This window comes from Dromiciops gliroides, chromosome 2, assembly GCF_019393635.1.
Source record: "Dromiciops gliroides isolate mDroGli1 chromosome 2, mDroGli1.pri, whole genome shotgun sequence".
Taxonomy (NCBI): Eukaryota; Metazoa; Chordata; class Mammalia; order Microbiotheria; family Microbiotheriidae; genus Dromiciops; species Dromiciops gliroides.
Window position 1 is genome coordinate 202,995,849 of NC_057862.1, and position 21,666 is coordinate 203,017,514.

Genomic DNA, 21,666 nt, shown 5'->3' on the forward strand with positions numbered 1-21,666 from the left:
AAACACAGGGACTCCTGGACAGCATAGGTGAATTAAATTAGTGTCTAGAAAAATCCTATATACTAAGAACAAGGAAATATCACCATAAAAGCACTTAAAACCCCTTTAAATCCATAGAAACACAAATTATTATCACCATCATTGTTTACATCTATTTCTCCATATTTTTTATGTTTTCTGTTATATTTTGTGTCCTGAGCATATTTGGATGAAAAAAGCCATCCCTTCCTCTTCCCCCACTGAGGTTGAAACAACTCTTTTTTATGGGCTATGATGAGCTGGGCCTTTAAGAGAGCTGGGAGGCCATTTTGGTTCCTTGCCGCTAAAAGTATAAAAGGCTAGACTGGGGGTAGTTAAGTGTTGGAACTTTCTGCTCTCTGGAGAATCCTTTCTGAACTGTGTTCATTTTCCAGGAGAAAGTGAGTATTGTTTTAAACTATATATCCTTTTAATTGATTCTTTTAATCTTTGATTTAGTAAAGTGGTTTTTAATTGCAGTTTTTAATCTTCTGCTAGGGCTCATTGTGCTTTTAAGCCTTTGAACTTGCATTAGATTTGTTCTATAATATTTGGTGCTGCAAGCAGAGGGCTTGTTTGGCAATGGCCTTATGGGTAAAATGATTTTAACTGGGAGAATGGTGTTATGGAAGAAAGGGAGTGGGTGATGGGAAGGTTAGAAACAAAATTTTATTTCTCAGGATTAATAGCATGGTTTAACATATTTGTGGAGCCTTCTTTTGTAGAATAAATAGAAAGTGTCCATTGACCCTGTGGGATTGGTGAAAACAAATTTCTTCTTAGGTTCTTCTAAACTGAATTTGTAAAGCTGTATTAATAACATAGGGAGATTAAAGTCAATTATCCTGGCATATTAGAAAACTAGAGGAAGAGGCAAATGAGCTTTTAATCTTTTTTTTTAAAAGCCTGTCTAGAAAACAGATTGCTGATTATTCAGGTGAAGAGTTCATTGTTAATGGAGTCAAGGTCTAATAGGCTACAGGTGGAAAGCATGATTTTGGATCTTGAGGCTTCTCTAGAGAATGCCTTGAGATCAGCAAAACATTATAGCTGTAATAGAATGTAATAAAAATTAATGGCAATTATGAACAGGAATTGGAGCAGACGGCAGAAAAAGATTTTTTTTTAAATCTCAGGCTTATCCTACTACTGGGTGAATGACTTCTAGCCTGGTAGAGTCAGAATATGGCTGAATTTTTGAATAGTAAAGGATTTGTATAATTGCAGAAGAAATTTAACAGTAAGCCCATGTATACCTAGATGAGCTAATGGAATAATAATAGGTATTTATCAGTTGAATAATCCTATCATTTGGAAGAGCTTACAGAGGACTTGCTTTTGGAAAATAATTTGAACCAATTGGGTCCCATATATAGGTGTCGTCCTTTGTTCCTTTTTTTTTTAAGTGTATAAAAAGGTGGGTTCTATATATTGACTCATATAGCTGGAGTGGTTACAGACATTTCCTCAATGTAGGCCAGTAAAGGAGGGGGTACATTTTTTTCAAGTGATGGATATTGTAGATTGGGATTATGTCTCTTTCCCATGTTCCCCTATTTTTTATGACCAGCCTGTTTCATATACAGTTAGATCTTGCTTTTTTGATGGACCCTTAGCTATGGGCCATTATTGGCCAACTATATAGGCCTGTGCAAATCAATTAGTGAAGTCTGAATGGGAAATGGTGGCATCCCCAAGCAGCTGTCCTTAAAAACAGAGCCATTTACCCAAGTAGGTACTTTGGGAATGATGAGAGGAGGAGAGATACCGATATCATATTAAGGGGGCAGAGAGTAGTGATACTTTCTCCCATAAGGAACTTTGGGTATGTTTTTGAAAACACTGAATAGATAAAATGATTTATGGCCAGTCTATGGATAAAGGACTATGGCCAGTCCTGGATAGCAGGACATACAGCACCAAGATAATAAGTTTTCTTATGCTCCACCAAAATTTTGGAGATCCCTGAAAGCCTATACCCAATATATGAGCAAAGCAGAATTGCAGTAGCTCAAAAGAAATGAGATAAATGAATTTAGAGACATCTCCCTTCCAAATGTTCATTTGTACCTGACCTGTGATAGAGTTTTCCAAGCTCATATTGGTCTTATCAGCCAGTCAGACACACTGAACAGTGATGTCATTTTGGTCCTCTGAGAAAAAAGGAAAGCAACTATACCCAATCTATCAGTCCTCTCCTCCTCCCCCAATCTGGTCGTTCAGAGCCACCCTGATTTGAGGTATTGTTGGAATGAGTCCTACTAGGGCAAAAGCTAAGCTTCCCCAAAGGCTCCGGCTGTTTTAACTGGAATACCAAAACTTGACCAGAGATCATATGCTGGAATTACTGTGGTTTGAAAGGTAGAGGCAAAATGGCTGTAAGATATGGGGCACCAGGGGCAGCTAGGTGGTGCAGTAGATAAAGCACCGGCCCTGGATTCAGGAGTACCCGAGTTCAAATCCAGTCTCAGATACTTGACACTAGCTGTGTGACTCTGGGCAAGTCACTTAACCCCCATTGCCCCACAAAAAAAAAAAAAAAGATACAAGGCACCAGTTTACTATCATACCCGAAGACCCTCTACAGCTTTCTAGTGTATACTAATTTTCACTGCAGGCTTTGAGGAAGGGCAAACCACTGGGGTGATAAGTATCCTTACTTAAGTGGAAGTGAATAGAAGATGGGCATTTGGATCTCAATTATGACTGACTAGGAAGAACAGGTACAGATATTATGAATTCATGGGGGGCTAATCTGACTGGAGGACTAATCTGGGGACTTTTGACTATTTGGCTATCTGACTGTGTTTAATTTAATATGGGCCGTTTATAAAGTTCCACCACACTGCTCCACTCCCAAATTGATAAGCAAAATATTAAGAAGCCTCTTAACTAAATAATCAAAGCAGAGTTTATTTATGAGATACTATTTAAATTAAGAATACAGGGAAATAAAATGTACAACCTGAATGCATTGCAGTGTGTCTCTTTCTGTGCTCCAAATGTTTTGAATATAATAAGGGCCTTAGCGGCCTCCAGTCTCAGGGCACGTTACACTTTCCCTGGTTTGTAATAAGGCCTATAACCTTTTTAATACAATAAGGGCCTTAGCTGCGCCCCACCTCAGGGCACTCAGGTCCTTTATTCTAACTCCAAGCCCCTTTCACTTTGTAAATCCCCCTGCTTCTAACTTTTCTCTCCTCCTTACTGCCACCTCTGAACCCCTGTGTTTCTCTCTCACTGACCTTCTGTCTGTCTGCTCCATCAGTCTGCCCTTCGGCCTCTCTTTTCCCTGCTCCTAGTCCTTCTCGTCTTCTCCTGCGTCCTTGTAGCCCTATCTCTAGTCTGCCTCGCTCCAACCTTTTTAATCTAGTCAGCCGCCGCTTGACCTCCGCCCTCCGTCAGCAGCCCCATTCCTTCTTAGCCCCGTCTCTCCTTTTCCGAACCGAACTCCCTTGCTGTCTAACTCTCAGGTCTATTTATACCTTTCTTATCTCCACTCAAATCTCAGGGCTTTTTGCGCCCCCACAGACCAAGCTAATCAGCCAGCCAGGGCTGCAACTGGTGGTGGTGGTGGTGGTGGTGGTGGTAGTGGTAGTGGTGGTGGGGGGTGGGGGGTGTGCTCTTGAGCCTCATGCACCCCAGCACAGGCCACATCGGAGCCCAGCATCTCTCAGATACCTCCGCTCAGGTCGGAGGGAGCTGGGGGCTTTTTTTCACCCAAGCTGTCTGACCTGGCGTCTTGTACAGCCCACGGGGCTTTATGACTCAGCTGAAGCTGAGGGGGAGGGAAAGAGACCCTGAAGGCCTAAGGCTTTTTAATCTCAGCCTAAAGGTAGGGTCCCCAAATCAAAATAAATTTCCACAATAGTTAAAGTCCTTCGAGTTTCCTAAGCCATTCCATGTGGTTAATATTAAACAATATCGATTCCTGAGTTGGGAAGCAAAAAGTATTTCTTCCTTTATAATGGAGATGAAGGAAACTATAGTATTTTGTTATACAGATATCTCCTTATCATAACACTGTTTGGCCAGTAAAGAAAGTTAATGATCCATGAGGACTGACAACAATTTATTAGTAAATCATCATGTTGATTGCTCTAGTAGGTCCTGACTTTGTCGGGACAGTGGTTCAACCCAGGATCTGGATGGGTGGCATGGAATTATTGATCTCAACACTGACTTCTCCATTTCCATGACTGAAATGAGACAGGAGCAATTAGTTTTTACTTTGGAAGGTGTTCTGTATATTTTCATCATCCTTCCTCAGAGTTATTTGAATTTCCCTGAAGATGGCCATAATTAGTATGTAGAGACCTGAATGGGGCCCCATTAAATGAATACAAAGAGCAATGCTATCCATCATTATATGAATGGTATTTGTTAGGCCAGATAAGGCCATAATTGGAGAGGTCCCAAATCAAATAGTGACTCATGTGAGAGATAAGAAATGGAAGATTAACTTAGCAAAATTTAGGATTTAGGCCTGTTAGTAAAATTTTAAAGAATTGATTGGGTGGAGACATCCACATAACTCTGTTTTTGGTTTGTAATAAACTAATTTTTTTTTTTTGGCAGGGCAATGAGTGTTAAGTGACTTGTCCAAGGTCACAGCTAGTAAATGTCAAGTGTCTGAGGCAGGATTTGAACTCAGGTCTTCCTGAATCCAGGACAGGTGCTTTATCCACTGCACCACCTAGCTGTAATAAACTATTGACATTTGCTTCCCCCCCCCCCCTCCCAAGACTAGAAAGGAAACTCAGAGGTATTATGGAAAACTCCTCCTTCCCACATGAAACCTTATTTACAGAGTTACTTGTAAACCTACATCTTCTGAATGGGGACTATCATAAGCTATAACCTTGAAAGTTATAAAGTGGATTCTCTGACAGTCTTTCCACTTAGACCCATATGAAACCCTGAGGAGTCTATATTCTTAAAGGTGACTTTTCATAACAATTAAGATGAATGGAGACTTTGGCAGGCACCAAGGAGTGATCTGACTAAATAAGCATTAGACTTCTGGATCCAGAAACTCTTTAAAATGGTCATTCATCATAATACTACATTTGAGAAGGAATTGATTTAATATTTTTGGGCCCTGATTGCTGGCAAATGGATAATCCCAGGGCACACTACTGCCCTTTATCCATAGTTGTTCATTATAAATTGAGGCAATATTAACAAGATGGATTATGGTACATCCAAAATCATGCTCACCCAATGGTGGTTAATGTCCTTTATGTATAAGTTGTGACTACCAGAGGCTGAGACTTCCATTGCTAACCCTAATGTTTTGCTTCCTCAGCTAGTCAAATGGACTTCTACATGTGAGGGTCTAGAATTTAAGAACTTTATTTTACTGAAGTTTTTCCTACTTAGAGAAAGTTATTCACCATTAGATTACAGCAGCTCTTCATTTAGTATCAGAACAGTTTAAGGAATGGATATCTTTACATATCCTCCAAGTGGGATGAGCTATGAATTACATGGCTGAGGTATGTAAGATAGGTATCTTTAAAGGGAAAGATAGAGCAGGCAAGACTTTTATTTTTATTCCTGGGCTTTGGTTATGGGTTTGACTGAGTGATCCAGGACCTAAAGAAAAAGAATTGGCTTGTTAAAGGCTAATTGCAGGTTCTTTTGCTGATACTTTCCACTGAATACAGTTGTTTATGAGGAATGTGAATGCCTGACAGAGGCATAATCCTCCATTAAACAGTCGATAAGTTGATTCTCAAAATAATAGATGACAATGGGAATTGGATCTCTCAGTCTAAATAAGGGGGCTTGTAATGCTATGTTATAATGAACATGGGACCATATAATTCCCTTACTCGAAGATGATGGAGCCAATTCTGCTCAACCATGCTCTTTGTCCCAATCCAAGTATCTACCTTTGAAGAATCATTGTAGTATGATCCTTCATGGTTCTCTACCTTTTTCCTCAGAGGGCAAGATAACTCTTCAGGACACAAGCCTGAAGTGCCAGTTAAGTCAGCTACTATAGCAGCTACTATTAAGGCCTTTAGAGAACAAAGCCTTCTTTCTTATAGGCCCTCTTTGACCATCATCAATGAAGAGGACCTGTTTTACAGCAAAAAGGATTCAGGATAAGGCTTATTGCCATCATAATTACCAATTTTCCATCTTACCTATCATCCTTAGGCTTCTGGTATGGTGAAATACTGGAACTAACCTTTAAAATAACAGCTTTATCATAATACCCCTTATTATTCAGGATGTGTCTTCCATCTCCCAGAGGCTTTTTCTTTAATGAATCAACACTATCCTGAAGTCTGGTGATTGAGGGGTTTCTTGGATTCAACTTTCAGGAAGACCTTATTAGGATGACTTAATGCTGAGTATTGCTGCCCCAGTTGACCCCTGTAGACTTCATGATTTATTGTCTATGCAAAGACAACTAGCTTTGAGGTTTCCTTCCCTTCAGAGAATACATCATGGAGAAATGGACTCAATTTAACCTTAATTCACAGGTTTGCTATCTTCAGTTATTGTTCAGACAGTTCCTTCCCAGAAGAGATTTAGAGGAACAAGGGGTGGAATTATGGGTAAGGTCTTTGTTTTATGATGATATAAGAAAGGTGAAAATGTCTGTTTACAATCTATATACTTAAGTGTAAAGGAGATTAAACTGGAAAAAAGGTACCCTTCTTAAAGTGGAGGTCTGATTATTTAATCCCCTTATTCAATAAACTCCAGTGACTTCCTATTTCCTCTAGGAGCATATGTAAAATGTTCTGTTTGGTATTTAAATCATAACCTACTCCCCACCTACCTTTACAAGTCTTATATTTTACTCCTTGTCACATCACTTTTCGATCCAATGACACTGGCTTCCTGCATGTACCATGAACAAGACATTCTATCTCTTGTATCCAGGCAGTCTTTCTGATTGTCCCTCATAGCTGGAATGTTCTCCCTCTTCTGTTCAGACTATGGACCACCCTGGCTTCCTTTAAATTCCATATAAAATCCCCTCTTCTGCAGAAAGCCTTCTCCAACACTTCAGATCAATGCCAACCCTCTGTTAATTATTTCCTATTTTTCCTGTATATATACACAAAAAGCATGCTTTGTATCTCTTTATTTGTATGTTTTCTCTCCCATGAAAATGTAAGTTGCTTGACAGTATGGACTATCTTTTGCCTCTCTTTTATTCCCAGAGCTTAGCACAGTGCCTGGCACATAGTAGGTGCTTAATAAATATTGGTTGATTGTTACCTCATGATAATTTTTGGTCCCTCAATAAAGGCCTTTATGAAAGAAATTTACTATAAAAATTCCCCCCTCCCCCGTTTCCTATTTCCCTTCTGATTGTGGCTGCATTTGTTTTGTTTGTACAAACTCTTTTAAATTTGATGTAATAAAATTATTCATTTTACATTCCATAATATTCTATCTCCTTTGGTCATATATTCTTCCCTTATCCATAGATCTGAGATGTACATTTTCCCATGCTCTCCTAATTTGCTTATACTATCATCCTTTATATCTAAATTATGAACTCATTTTGACCTTATTTTGGTATATGATATGAGATGTTGGTTTATACCTAGTTTCTGCCAAATGGCTTTCCAGTTTTCGCAGCAATTTTTGCCAAATGGTGATTTCTTGTTCCAAATTCTTAGATCTTTGGATTTGTCAAACACTAGATTACTAGTCATTTATTACTATGTACTTATATAGGTATTGTTGTCATAATTTGTTCTTTGTTGTCAAAGAGGACCATGACATTAGGATGTCATGACTTGCAAGTGAATTGGATTTAAGTGAGGCAGGACTGTGAAGTCACCAGCCTCACTTTCTCCTCTGTAGCCATCTGGGTCCTATCCAAGATATAAATCAGGATGACCAAAGAGGACCCTAGATTTAGTGGGAGATCTTTTCCTTTTTAAGCTAAAGTGTTTCCCATCTCTGTTTGTCTGAGGTAAAGCCCATTCTGTGATTAAGACTAGGTAAAAGTGAGGCAAACAATGTTTTGGGTTTTTTTTTTTTTGGTGGGGGGGGGGAGCAGTTGACCCCTACTTGGCAGACTCCCAAGTATTTTAAATGGTCTGCAGTTATTTTAAATGGAATCTCTCTCTCTCTATCTTTTCCTGCTAGGTTTTATTGTCAATATATAGAATGCTAATGCATAGAAAATGCTAATGTTTTTATATCCTGCAACTTTGCTGAAGTTATTAATAATTTTAACTACTTTTTAAACTGATTCTATAGGATTCTTTAAGTATACCATCATATCACTAGCAAAGAGTGATAGTTTTGTTTCCCTTATTGCATTTTCTTCTTCTTGTTGTTCAGTCATTACCATTCATGTCTGACTCTTTGTAACATAGAAATTGAATAAAAACAACTAAAATCTGGTACTTCAACACTTTGTCCTGTTGAAGGACACAAAAAATAAAGAAGGTAAATGCACTTGTATAAGCTATTAATCAGAAGATTAAAAATTACAATAGACTTGAAGGGAAGAGAAATAATGAGAACAAAGCAAAAGAAAATTCCCTGGAGAAGGCCTTAATAAAACAAAATCATTAAAACTAGGTTGGATTGGAAAGGGGAGAAAAGATTTTTTAACTCCTCAACTGGATGAGAAAAGTGAAGAGACATTAGTACTAGACAAATAAATAAATAAACAAATAAACAAATAAGCAAATAAATAAATAAAAGAGGAGCAATAATAAATGCTTAAGGCAGACAAACAGGAGTTAGGTAGGTGGATGAGTCTTTGGGACTAGTCTAGCACCCAAGTATTATAAGGAAAACTAATTACAAGGATAAGTGCTAACTTAAAATTGGAAGGGAATTTTCAAAATCAATACAAAAAATAGAGGAAAACATATACCTAACAATCAACTTTAAATGTGAATTGATTAAACAAGCCATTAAAATTAAAGTGACAGAATGGTTTAAGAAAGCCAAAATCCAACACCTATTATATACAAGAGAACTTTATTTTAAAAATGGACATTTTAAATGCAGCTAGAGCAAAATATAATATGAATCAGTTAAAGCATGACTGCTGCTATTTTTTCTAAATTTATCCAAAGAAAAAATGGAACATTCACACTATCAATAAAGATAATAGGACAACCATATTATGCAAAAGGAATCAAAGATGATTAAATAATAGTAAACACACACACACACACGGCATGACATCTAAGTCCAGACAAATGAAAGTCAGTTGAATTGGTTAAAAATACATACAAGTAACACAATAATCATAAGAACATGTTTTCTCTCATGGCTAGGACAATTTACAAAAGATAAATACAAAGAAAACATATAGAAATGGAAACAACACTTGAGTAATTCATTGCTAAAACACTTATCTTCTTAATAGAAACATTAAGGAATACAAATCTTAGCACCTTCTGGTACCTTTACAAAAATAATCTTTGCCAGGACACAATGAAATTATAAGTAATGTAAAAAAGGGAATATACCAAACACAGAAATAAACATTAAAATAATAGTAAATACCAACTTTTACACACACACACACACACACCACACACACACACACCCTCGGTGTATACTTCCTAATGGACATCTATAATGATGAGTAAATCAAAGAACATATCTTTTAAAAAATAAAAATGTGAAAGAATGGTAATGAGTTAAAGTTTCTTGAATGCAACCAATGCAGCAGCCTTTAGAGGAAAAGTCATAACTCAGAGATTATACATTTAAGAAAAAGATACAAGATTAATGAACTGATTATACTGTTTTAAAAATATGAACTACACAAACACAAGATAAGCATAAAAGAGGTAATTTTGAAAATTAAAGAGGACAAGTAAATTGGAGGGGAAAAAGATCACTTTTTAAAAAGACTGGGGAGCGAATTCTTAACCAAACAAAGATAGAGGTGATCACATAATACAGAACAGACAATTTTTATTATATGAAATTGAAAAGCTTTAGTGTAACACATGTAACTAGAAATAAAAGAGGGAAGTTGTTGATTTGTGGAACAAAATTGTCCAGGTATGTGTTTGACCTTGGAAGTAAAGGGAATTAATACAAATAACCAAAAGCCACATCCCAAGGCTTAAGTGGTTAAAGGATATAAACAAACTTGTCAAAAGTTAACAACTATATCAATTTACCATTGTAAATATAAATGCAAATTAATACTAGCCTGAGTTTTTTCTTGATACCCAGAAAATTGGCAAAGATGATTTTTAAAAATGAGATTAATCAATGTTGGAGAGGCTGTGATAAAATAGGCACCCTATTGCATTAATGGTGTGAATTAGTCTAGCTATTCTGGATGTGCTTTGAAATTATGCTAAGTAAGTGACTAAAATGTACATATTCTTTGATCCAGAGATTGCACTGCCTGCTACATATACCAAGAAGGCCAAAGGCAGAAAGGTCCCATATACTTTAAAATATTCATAATAGTAGTTCTGTGGTAACAAAGAACTGTAAACAAAGGATATGTTTAGTATTTCAGCAATGGACCAAACAAATGATGATACATGAATGTAATTGAATGTCACTATGCACTAAGAAATGATGACTCTAGTGAATACAGAAAAGCATCCTAAAAGTTCCATGAATTATTGCAAAATGAGCTTAGTAGAACCCATAATACCTATACAAAATGACTATCAGTATAAAACAAAAAAACTCATAAAACCTTTATATAAATGTAGATTGCACACAGAGATACAGTTGATAAGTTAGTTTTGTGAAAATGATCTTTTTTCCTTCTCTTAAAAAAATCTTGTTATAAGGATTGTCTCACTGCAGGAGAAAAGGAAAGAAAAGGAACGCATTCAGAAATAAAGGACAAAAATTAATTGTATCAATTAAATTATTTTAAAAGAAAAATCTGCCTTTTTCATTGATGCAATATTGAGATGATTTGTATACTGAATCCTTCTTCTTGCTGTTGCTGTTCAGACATTTCAGTCCTGCCAATGCTTCATGACTCCATTCGGGCTTTTCTTGACAAAGCTACTAGAGTTGTTTTCCATTTGTATTCCTAATGATTGAAAAAAGTTTTTCTAGGAGAGATATCATGCCATTTTCCAAAGGTTTTATTTTTCACTAAATCTCACATATTTCACATACTATGCGCTTCCATCATTAGAGACCTCTGGGACTACAGAAAGTAGGATTTAGGATGCATTATGAAACCCCATCCTGACCCCAATCTTTTAGCCCTAGACCTAGTGAAAAATTTTGAACAAAATATTACTCTTGGTGGATGCATGTACAGTAATTAGGTAGGTGGATTGAGTTTGGGCTAAGGAGAGACAAAAGACAGCAATATAAGAAAAGTCACAAATACTAGAAAGAATCTGGCTTGCATAAGTGAAAAGAACTAGTTGATATTAATAAGGGTCTTTTTTGGTCACTAATGAGAAAATTAGAAAGTTATGATTAAATGGAGTTATAGAGGATCTTGGATACCACAATAAGAAATCTGGATATAATCCTGTAGATAGAGATCACTAAAAGATTTTGAATGAGATGAGTGGAAGAACTTTATTTTTCGATAACAAAGAACATTTAAACAGGCCTCCCCTTGATATCTTGCTTGGGGTCCAATCATGTCTATTTAGCTAAGTACATTAAAAGGAGAACCATATTTTTTTAAATACCAAGGATAAATTAGTCTTGATATTATTAAAAGTGGAGTAGAAATATGTTACCCAAAAGAATACTTGGTGTGTCAAAAAATTATAGAATGTCAGGGATAGATAATAGACTAACCACCTTATTTGATGAAACTTAATTATCTTATACTGGATTCCCTCTACTCAGTCACCTGAGCAAGCCAAGTCTACTTCAGAGCTGAGAGCTATATGGCATATGCTCAGTGGATGAAACTGCAAACCAAGCTGTACTTGGATTTCATAAAATTGTGGCTTGTATACATGGAAACATAATCATTAGAGCGAATTATCCTTGGACAGACTGTTGCTTTAAACTCTAATTACAAAGTTTTAGCCCATTATCACATATGCTTCATTTTATATCTGTTTCAACGTTTTATTGTCCTAATTCATTAAAAAAATAATGTGTAAAATGGAATCACCATAAACTTTATCTTATAGGCAAGGGAGAAAATGTAGTGCCTAGGTAACAATAGCATTTCATATTTGCAGAGATTTCATTTTCTTTTTTTCTTCTGAAGGATCTCAAAATATTTCATAAGCATGATTTCATTTGTCTTGTAAGCTGGATAGGAAAATGTATATACTGAATTTTAGAGCTAGATAGATTGAGGGACTACATTATTTGTTTGCTCAAGATTATGATTTGAGAATCATTCAGTGAGGAGCCAATCTAGGGAAAGGGCCCAAGTTTCTTGATTATTCATCATTAGGCCTGGAGCAAAATAAGTTCAAGCCCACCTTTCTAGAGTCTAAAAAAATTAGGCCAAACCAATTGAAAAAACAACAACTATAAGCCAATTGAATATTAGGCAATGGGACTAAATTAAATTTATTAGAACATGGCCTCATTCTATTCCTTCTTTTCTTTTTAGGTGATCTTGGAAGGTGTGGAATGTGTATTTGTAGGAGGACATTTTTCATAGGCAGATGATTATGTTCTTTTATGTGCCGATGTACAGGAAAAGACAGGGACAAGGTGAATGGGAATATTAGTATCAATAGGAACGATTTATTTCAGACCAAAAGGCCTGGAAATATTTTCATCATAGTTTTGAATGATATATATTTTTTGAAATATGATGACTTATTACCAATATTTCCTGGTATGATGCTATGTGGCCATGAATCATGGGACCCAACCATCTCAAGAAAAGTAAAATGCCAAGTAATGAAAAGAGCAATGGAAGTATGCACTGTTGCCAAAAGCAGTATGCAAGAAGTTCCTGGTAACTGTGGACAAGAAGTGTGTATGTGTGGTGGGGGAAAGGTATCAGACTATGCTTGACTAGAAAAGGAGGTGAGGTGGTCAGGTACTGAACAATGAGAAATAACAGTACTTCAAGGAACTTCAAGAAATACTTCAAGAACAACTACTTCAAGAAATGGAGTCCTCCAACACATTGGGTATAGACTGAATAGAGGGTTTATGGGGGAACATAGATAAAAATTGCATAGGACAAGAAAGCAATCAGAATAAGGTGAAGAAAGGATGTATATTGATGAAATCACAGATATACCAATACCACCATCATTACCAAAAACCTTTACCTCTCTTTGTGTCACTAAATAATCAAATAAGTCTTTATTAATCACCTGTTACCAAATACAAGGGGTACTGTGCCAGGTAATGAGGATCCTAAGACATAAATTAAGCAGTCCCTGCCCTCAAGGAGTTTTTATTCAATTAGGGAAGACAGTGTTTGTGTATATAATAAGCATTTATGAACTGGAACATATTTATTACAGGCATACCTCAGAGATATTTCAGGTTCATTTCCAACCACTACAATAAAGCAAATATTAAAATAAAATGACACATTTTTTTTTGGTTTCCTAGTACCTATAAAAGTTAAGTTTAAATAGGCTGTAGTCTATTAAGTATACAATAGAATTCTGTCTAAAAAACCCCAAACAATGTACATACCTTACTTAAAAATATTTTATTGCTAAAAAAAAATGCTAACCATCATTTGAGCCTTCAGCAAGTAGTAGTTGTTGACGGTTGTGTGTCTGTGGCAATTTCCTAAAATATGATAACAATGAAATTTGCAGCATTGATTGTTCCTTCAGCTTGAACACTTAGAGACCATTGTAAGATTATTGATTGGCCTAATTTCAATATTGTTGTGTCAGGGAATAGGGAGTCCTGAAGAGAGGGAGAGAGATGGGGAATGGTCTGTCAGTGGAGCAGTCAGAACACATTTATTGATTAAGTCCACCATCTTATATGGGTACCATTCATGGCACCCCAAAACACTTACAATAGTAACATCAAAGATCATTGATCACAAATCAACATAACATATATAACAATAATGAAAAAAGTTTGAAATAGTGCAATAATTACCAAGATGTGGCACAGAGACATGACACATGCTGCTGAAAAAAAGGCACCAATAGAATTGCTTGATGCAGGGTCATCACAAACCTTCAATTTGTAAAAACAAAAAACAAAAAACCAAAAAAAAAAACCCCAAAAAACCCCCAACATCTGGGAAGTGCAATAAGATGAGGTATTCCTGTATATGCAGTGTACCACACTCATAGTCCCTTATCTGTTCAAAGGAAGGAGGGAGGTATATTGTCTTATCTCCAAGGCCAAGCTAAGTGATACAGAAATTATGGGGCAGCTAGGTGGAACAGTGGATAAAGCACGGGGCCTGGATTCAGGAGGACCTGAGTTCAAATCCAGCTTCAGACACATGACACTAGCTGTATGACCCTGGGCAAGTCACTTAACCCTCATCACCTCACAACACCCCACCCCCAAAACACAACAACCCCCCCCAAAAAAAAAAACCCTGCCATTACACAAAATACAAGATTTGGATTTTTTATTTTGCTCATTCTATATATATTATTATAGTTCTCTTATATATTTTCCCATTTTTCAACTTGCTTCACTATGTATTAAGGTCAAAGGTAGGATTGAAGCCCAGGGTTTCCTGCCCCATGTACAGTACTCTATTCACTGTGCTAGGAATGCTATTATGGTTTATGTAGTCATAGATCTAGATCTATGTGTAGTAAATGTCAGAGGCAGTCTTGTGCTGGTAAATGTTTAATGATCAGCTCTTTGAGGGGGAAAAACTATGTTCAGTTAAATTTTAAAAATTTGAATATTTTAGTATTTTATGTATCACATATTTATTAAATATTTTGTTATTATTTTATTTTTAGTTTTTCATTCTCTCTCCTTCCCTCCACTCACACATTGAGAAGGCAAGAAATGACATCCATTGTACATGGGAAGTCATATAAAACATAAAAACACACAAAAAAATAAAGAAAGCCAAAGAAAATATGCTTACATTTCCACTCAGACTTAATTCTCTGGAAGTAGATAACATTTTTCATCACTGTGTATGATTGCACCTCACATTTTTCAATTTAATTTGCATAATTAAGATTTTCTCCATCATTTTCTGAAATCTAGGCAATCAATAAAGCAATACATCACATCCTTATTTGTAACATTTGCTGATGTCTAAAGTTAAATGCTCACACCGAAAATTTAACAATCAGCTCTCATAAACTGGTACAAACTGGCTCTGGCATATTCTTCCCTACTGAGTAAGTCTCCCCATGTTTCTCTGAATTCTTCATATTCATCATTTCTTAGAGCACAATAACAGTTTATTACATCTATGCATCAACTTGTTTAACCATTTCCCAATTAATTTGGCACATACTTTGTTTTGGGTTCTTTGTGTCCATAAAAATTGAGAACCACTTTATTTGCATCAATAGTTGTTATGATTAATTTGCTTAAAGGATCATAGACTTCAAGCTATAATGAATGAACCACCTACTTTGATTCCCTGCTTTCACAGAGAATTCTGCAGTATGATGCTTTAAGTGAAAAAAGCTAATGTGACCTTGGGCTGCCTTAGGAGAGGCATAGCTTCTCTTTTCTCATCTGGAATACTGTTGTGTTCAGTTCTGAGCACAAAACTGGCATGGTTTAAGAAAGTTAAGTCATGTCCAGAGGGAGGCAATCAGTTTGCTGAAGGGTGTGGAGATCATGTCTTTTGAGGATCTCATTGAAGTAACTGGACATGTTTAATCTGGAGAAAAGAAGGTGGGGGGCAGTGTTGGGAGGGTATGACATCTGTGCTCAAATATTTGAAGGGATATCACATGGAGGAGAGATTAGACTTTTTCTAATCACATGGAGGAGAGATTAGACTTTTTCTACTTAGTCCCCAAAAAGCAGAATGATGGCTGGTAGTGACAAAGAAGTGAATTTAGGCTTGAGATCAGGAAAAAAGATTCCTAAGTAGAGTTGTCAAATCTAATTAGAATTAGATCTGATTAGATTTGTCCAAAACTGAAATGTATTGACTCAAGATGTGGTGGTTTTCTTTCTCCTTGGACATGTTCAGGCAGAGGTTTGATGACTACTCATGGGGGATGTTATAGTGGGATTTCCTTTCATGGATGGATAGAATTAGAGGGCTATTTGTGTCTTCTTAAACTCTCAAATTTTGTTTTTTTGTAATTCTATGAAACCCAGAGAAACAGTGATTCACCCAAGGTCAAGAAAATAGTGAGTGGCATAGCAACCATTTCATAATAGGCATTAAAAAGTAAACTTGGAGCCATACAAAAGTAAACTTGATACCCTCCTGACCAGAAAGGGGATTGAAATGAAATCCTCACAGATCATTCATGCTTACTGGTATGACTTTCTCTTCTAATCGCTTGTCTTCTCCTTTTTCTCTCCACATCTCCCTTACCACATTCTCCCTCTTCCCTATGTCCAATGATGAAAAATAAGTGGCATGTATATTCATGAGGTTTTAATAAATTTATCTTCTTTGAATTATCCAATTTTAAGGGAATGTGCTGTTCTCCAATTGGAAAGTTAAAATACACTAAGCATAACTATGAATCTATGCTTCAGACAAATACTCAAAGCCCTTTCTGGTCATGCAGCACAAAATGTGCATTTTAATGGGAGTGTGTATGTAATACCAAAGTATAGGAACACTAAAGTCAAGCCACTTCTAAGGATACTGCCTCAGGGAGATGGCATTTAGGAGTGCCTTATTCCAAATCCCATTTAATAGCTTCCTATCCTAACTATTCATCCTTACTAGTTGCTAAACTCTGTTCTGTGCTACTGAAGAACCACATGCATTTTTATCGTTTTCTAAACTTGGGCAGACTGGGACAAAGTTCTAGTTGCCCTGCCCTAGTTATAGTTCTGAATCTTCTGGGTCATGGCCATTTGTGGGACCAGAAGGTAATTTCTGCAGAGTGACATCACTTCAAAGCTTTGGAAAGAAGATATCCATTTAATAGCTTGAGGACCAAAAAGAAACAACAATCATAAAGTTTCCTATAGGATTTTACTATGTAAATAATAACATAGCTTAAATCCTAAATGACTGGTTTAATCAAACTAAAATGAATTAGCTTTTATTCAATATGTAATTAACCAAGCTACATGAGGCCTTCATACTTAGTTTCTAGGTTAAGTTCTGGTCTAAAGATTTCCTACTTGCCTCTAGAGAAATTTAGTAGATAATCATAAATTTTCTTTAATTGCATTCATTTATATTCATTTGAGAAAGTGTTATTTAGAACATTGTGCTCATTTCATCTGCTCGTTTCCAGAACAAATACTGGAACATCTAAATCTCACTTTTGGTTGAACTCCAAAGGATTAAAAAAAAATTCCACAATATTTTTAGGGAGATACAAAAAAAGGTGTCATTATGCCTATTTTAGAGATGAAAACAGAAGCATAAAACCTAGAGTAATTTTTAATAGTCCATGTATCGGCAACATGTCACTGGATTTAGGGATGAGAGGTTGGAGATCTACAAGGGTATGTTTATTTGGTACTGTCCCTGTCTTTTTTATGTAACCAAGGCCCAGAGAAAAGCCCAAGGTCACACAATGGTACATAGCAGAAGCAGATTTGGGGGCCCTGTTTGATTCTAAATCTAGTGTTCTTTTCATTTCATCAGTTATCTCTAGGGAGGGCCAACATGACCCCATATCTCTTCAACTGCTAAACAGAAAAATAACTTAAGACTACTTAAAAAAAAAAAAACTATTGTGGGAGGCAGCACCGGCCGTGGAGTCAGGAGGACCTGAGTTCAAATCCGACCTCAGACACAACAATTACTAGCTGTGTGACCCTGGGCAAGTCACTTAACCCCTATTACCTTGCCAAAAAAAACCCAACCAACAACAACAAAAAAAAAACTATTGTGAAGAGATAGTATGAAGGAGTGGATAGAAAGTTGACTTTAGAATTAGGAAGGCCTGTGTTCTTGTCATCCCATATGACACGTACCACTAGATCTGTGAGCTTGGGAAGATTACTTGGTTTCTCAAAGCCACAAGGAACTCTCTAAGACCATAGGTTGCACAGCCAGTGCTGACCTGCATTGGTAGAGGGAATTTTATCACTGGGAATTCCCTATACTAATGAAAGTATGTTTATTTTTTCATAAGAGATCATTTTAGTTGATATCCCCATAGTTCACAAAATTGTAGAACATTAGAATAAGTAAAGATAACAAACATTTATAAAGCAAATCCTGTATGGTAGAGCTGGAAAGACCCTTAGAGATCATCTAATTCACCTTCCTAAGTTGATAGATGGGGAAACTGAGGCAATATGCCCACAGACCAAAAACAGTGACACTCAGTACCAAGGGCCAGGATTAGAATCCAGTTTTCCTGATATAGGGAGATATAGGGTGAGGAAACTGAAAAGGGACATGAGAGCTCAAAGGATCATGAATCAGGCAGTTTAATATTCACATGTGGCAGGGCCATACTGTAAGATGCAAACCCTGATTGAGAGCGCATGTTATTGTTTCTGAGATATTTACAGAAACTGAGAGACATTAGGGATGGTTAATAAACAAGTTGGGGCAGCTACATGGCACAGTGGATAGAGTGCTGGGCCTGCAGTCAGGAATACTCTTCTTCCTGAGTTCAAATTTGGCCTTAGCCATTTACTAGTTGTGTGACCCTGGGCAAGTCACTTAACCCTATTTGCCTCAGTTTCCTCATCTGTAAAATGTGTTGTAGTAGGAAATGGCATATGGTATATTTGCTGAGAAAACCCCAAATGGGGTCACAAAGAGTTGGACCCAACTGAAATGACTGAACAAAAATTTCATGTCTGGTCTGCCCCACCATCTGTTGACTACAAAAGGCCATTGTGTCTGAGGAATGTTAGCTAACATTGCTTATATGATCCAAATGATATTTGCTTCCCTGCCTTCCTTCTTTAACTGCCTTCCTTCTTTACTTGCCTTCCTTCCGCTACATCTCCTTTTCTCAAGGATAAAAAGTACATGGGCTACTTACAGAACTTATTCCAATATTGATTGACGAGAAAGTTGTAACCCGATCCATTTTTCAGATATTGACTGCTCTATCCCTCCTTAGGTAGCATGGTAACCCTTCACTCTTTGGAAGTTCACCATATTGATTCTAGAAAGTGAAGACACTTCATTGGCTTTAGACCTACTAAGCCTCACAACCCCAAACTCAAGTGATTATCAGCTGTAGCCCCCTTATTAGCACAAACTACAGGCCACCATGCCTTGCACTCCTTCCTACATTTCCATCTTCTTGGACTTCACTTCTTTCTGAATACTTTTTGATCCAGAAACATTGGGCGCCTTGTTGTTTTCACTTATATCATTCCATTTTTCTCTACTCCTCAAGTTTTTCTGAAGTTCATGAGATGCATTTCTTGTTCACCTTTGCCTCCTAGCTTCATTTAAGACTTTATTCAAATCCTTTCCTATCCCTAACTCTATCACCATGCCCTTGGGTCTCTTCTCAGTGATTTCCTCCCACTTAAATTGTAGTTTATATGGACTTAGTATTTTGCATGTTGTCTTCTGCATTAGAATATGATCTCCTTGAGAGCAAAGGCTTTGTTTTTGCCTTTTTTTGTTTCACTAGCACTTAGAGTGACCAGCACAAAGTAGAAGCTTGAGGAATGCTTATTTCTGATGATTAATTCTGATGATAGTATTCATATTCACCATAATTCCTGTCTTCTAGACTTTCTTTTTCTGGCAGGTAGGTGGTACAGTGGATAGAGTGCTGGGCCTGAGTTTACGTCCAGCCTTAGACACTTACTTGTTCTGTTTGCCTCAGTTTCCTCATCTGGAAAATTAAGAGGTTGTAGATTGACACAGACCTTTTCTAGCTCCAAATCTGTAGTTTCATGGCCTCAATTTTATTTAAGGCAATAGGGAAAAAATTATTGAGACTCTCCATTTCTTCTTCTCTTCCTTCCTGTCCTTATCTTTATTTCATCCTAGGTAACTAAAAGCACACTCTCATAATTACAGCTTGCAAGGAGAAAGAATGGAAAAACCAAGAAAGGGAGAAAAGGAAGTCAGAAGGTGTTTAGGTAGAATTGATTGACTAACAAAGGGATGAATTTACTAGCTGTCTTCTCCAAGTCTGTGGGGACAAATTATAGGTCTTTTTTAGGCGGTGTTGGTTGGTTTTTGTTGTTGTTATTGTTGTTTTTCAAGTTCAACTCTTTTTGGGTTTTAGTTATTTCTATCGAATTCATAAAGTTTCTCCTCCTTAGGCAGGGAAAAGGCCGGGGGAGAAAAGAAACAGAAGGAAGAGGGAAGTCAATTTTCTGCTTTTAACTCATCTGCAATGTCGAATTTTGGGAGAATGGGTCATTTTTTTTCTGGAATTTCTAACATTGACTAAAAAAATATTACCCAGCTTTAATTTTTTACTAACTCTGATATTGTAGGTGAAATTCTCAAGCTCCAGAGGATATTAACATTTTTTTTCTCCCTGTGGCTGGATTTAGGTGTTTTTTTTTTTCCACTTAGTATTCCCCACTGCACCCAGGAAGAGTTGTTAATTGCATAGAAATGCTTTCAAGGCTTTAATTTACAAGACTGGTTTGTCTAATGCAGAATTAATTAAGCAAGGGAGACTCTGATCAAGTCTCCTCCACAGAAGCAATAAGCAAGAGAATCTGAAGAATAGAGTTTGAAAAAGTTTTATTTGGCTGGCTTGGGAAAGGAAGGAGGCAGGGAGGCAGGGGAGGAGTTGTGTCAACAAGGGTTTATCCTAGATTGGTTTTTATCATCTCATCAAGTATAATTTATTTATCCAAAATATTTCCTTAATTGGTCCCAAAATAACATTTTAATAAAAAGTTCAGTAATAATTCATGTTCTTACTGATAATCTAACCTCTGTAGACCATTTTTAATACATGTATTGTTATAATTCTGTTTTAATCGCAGTCACATTTAGTTTTGAATTGTTTAATTATTTCTCCATATCTCTGTACTTCTACATTTGTTTCTGCTTACCAAATAAAGAGAAATAATTTTAAGAGGAAAAAGCGATCTATCCAAGATGTATTATTGATATTATATTTCACTATCATTTCCCTATGCCTTTTGTATTAAATTTAGAATCCTCCCTTGTAGCAAAGAGAGACTGTTCAGCCAAACCAATTTATCAACCCTATTTGATAATGAGTAATGCATTCTGCTTCCATACTCTACTACCTTTCTGTTGAGAAAAAGGAAATATTTCCTTTTTCAGTTCTTTGGAATTAAGATTTATCATTGCATTAATCTGAATTCTGAATTTTTTTGGCATTATTTTCATTTACCTTTTGAGTCATTATGCATATCTGTCCTCTTGGTTTTGTTTAGTTCAGCATGAGTTCATATAAGGCTTCAAAATTCTCTGATTTCTACATGGTCATTGTTTCTGTTACCTTTATATACCAAACATTGTTAAACCCATTTTGTTTCCATTTGTTTTCTTCCTTAAAAAAAGAAAAGGATTCATTTGAGTGTTTTGGTATCTGAGATCCTTCTTAAACCTCCTTTGCTTTTTTCTCCCTCCCATCCACCCTCCCTCCCTCACTCTCTCTGTCTCTTGTCTGTCTGTGTCTCTGTGTCTGTGTCTGTGTCTGTGTCTGTCTCTCTCACTTTCACTCTCTCTGT

At 36.5% G+C, this 21,666-nt stretch overlaps 1 long non-coding RNA gene across 1 annotated transcript in view; it reads left to right on the plus strand.

Annotated features, from left to right (window-relative positions):
* Positions 1-347: 347 nt before the first annotated feature.
* LOC122739934 overlaps positions 348-21,666 on the plus strand; it is a 241,683-nt gene continuing 220,364 nt past the window's right edge. Inside the window, exon 1 of the long non-coding RNA XR_006354694.1 lies at positions 348-419. This is a non-coding gene — a long non-coding RNA (uncharacterized LOC122739934). The remainder of the gene's footprint in view (positions 420-21,666) is intronic.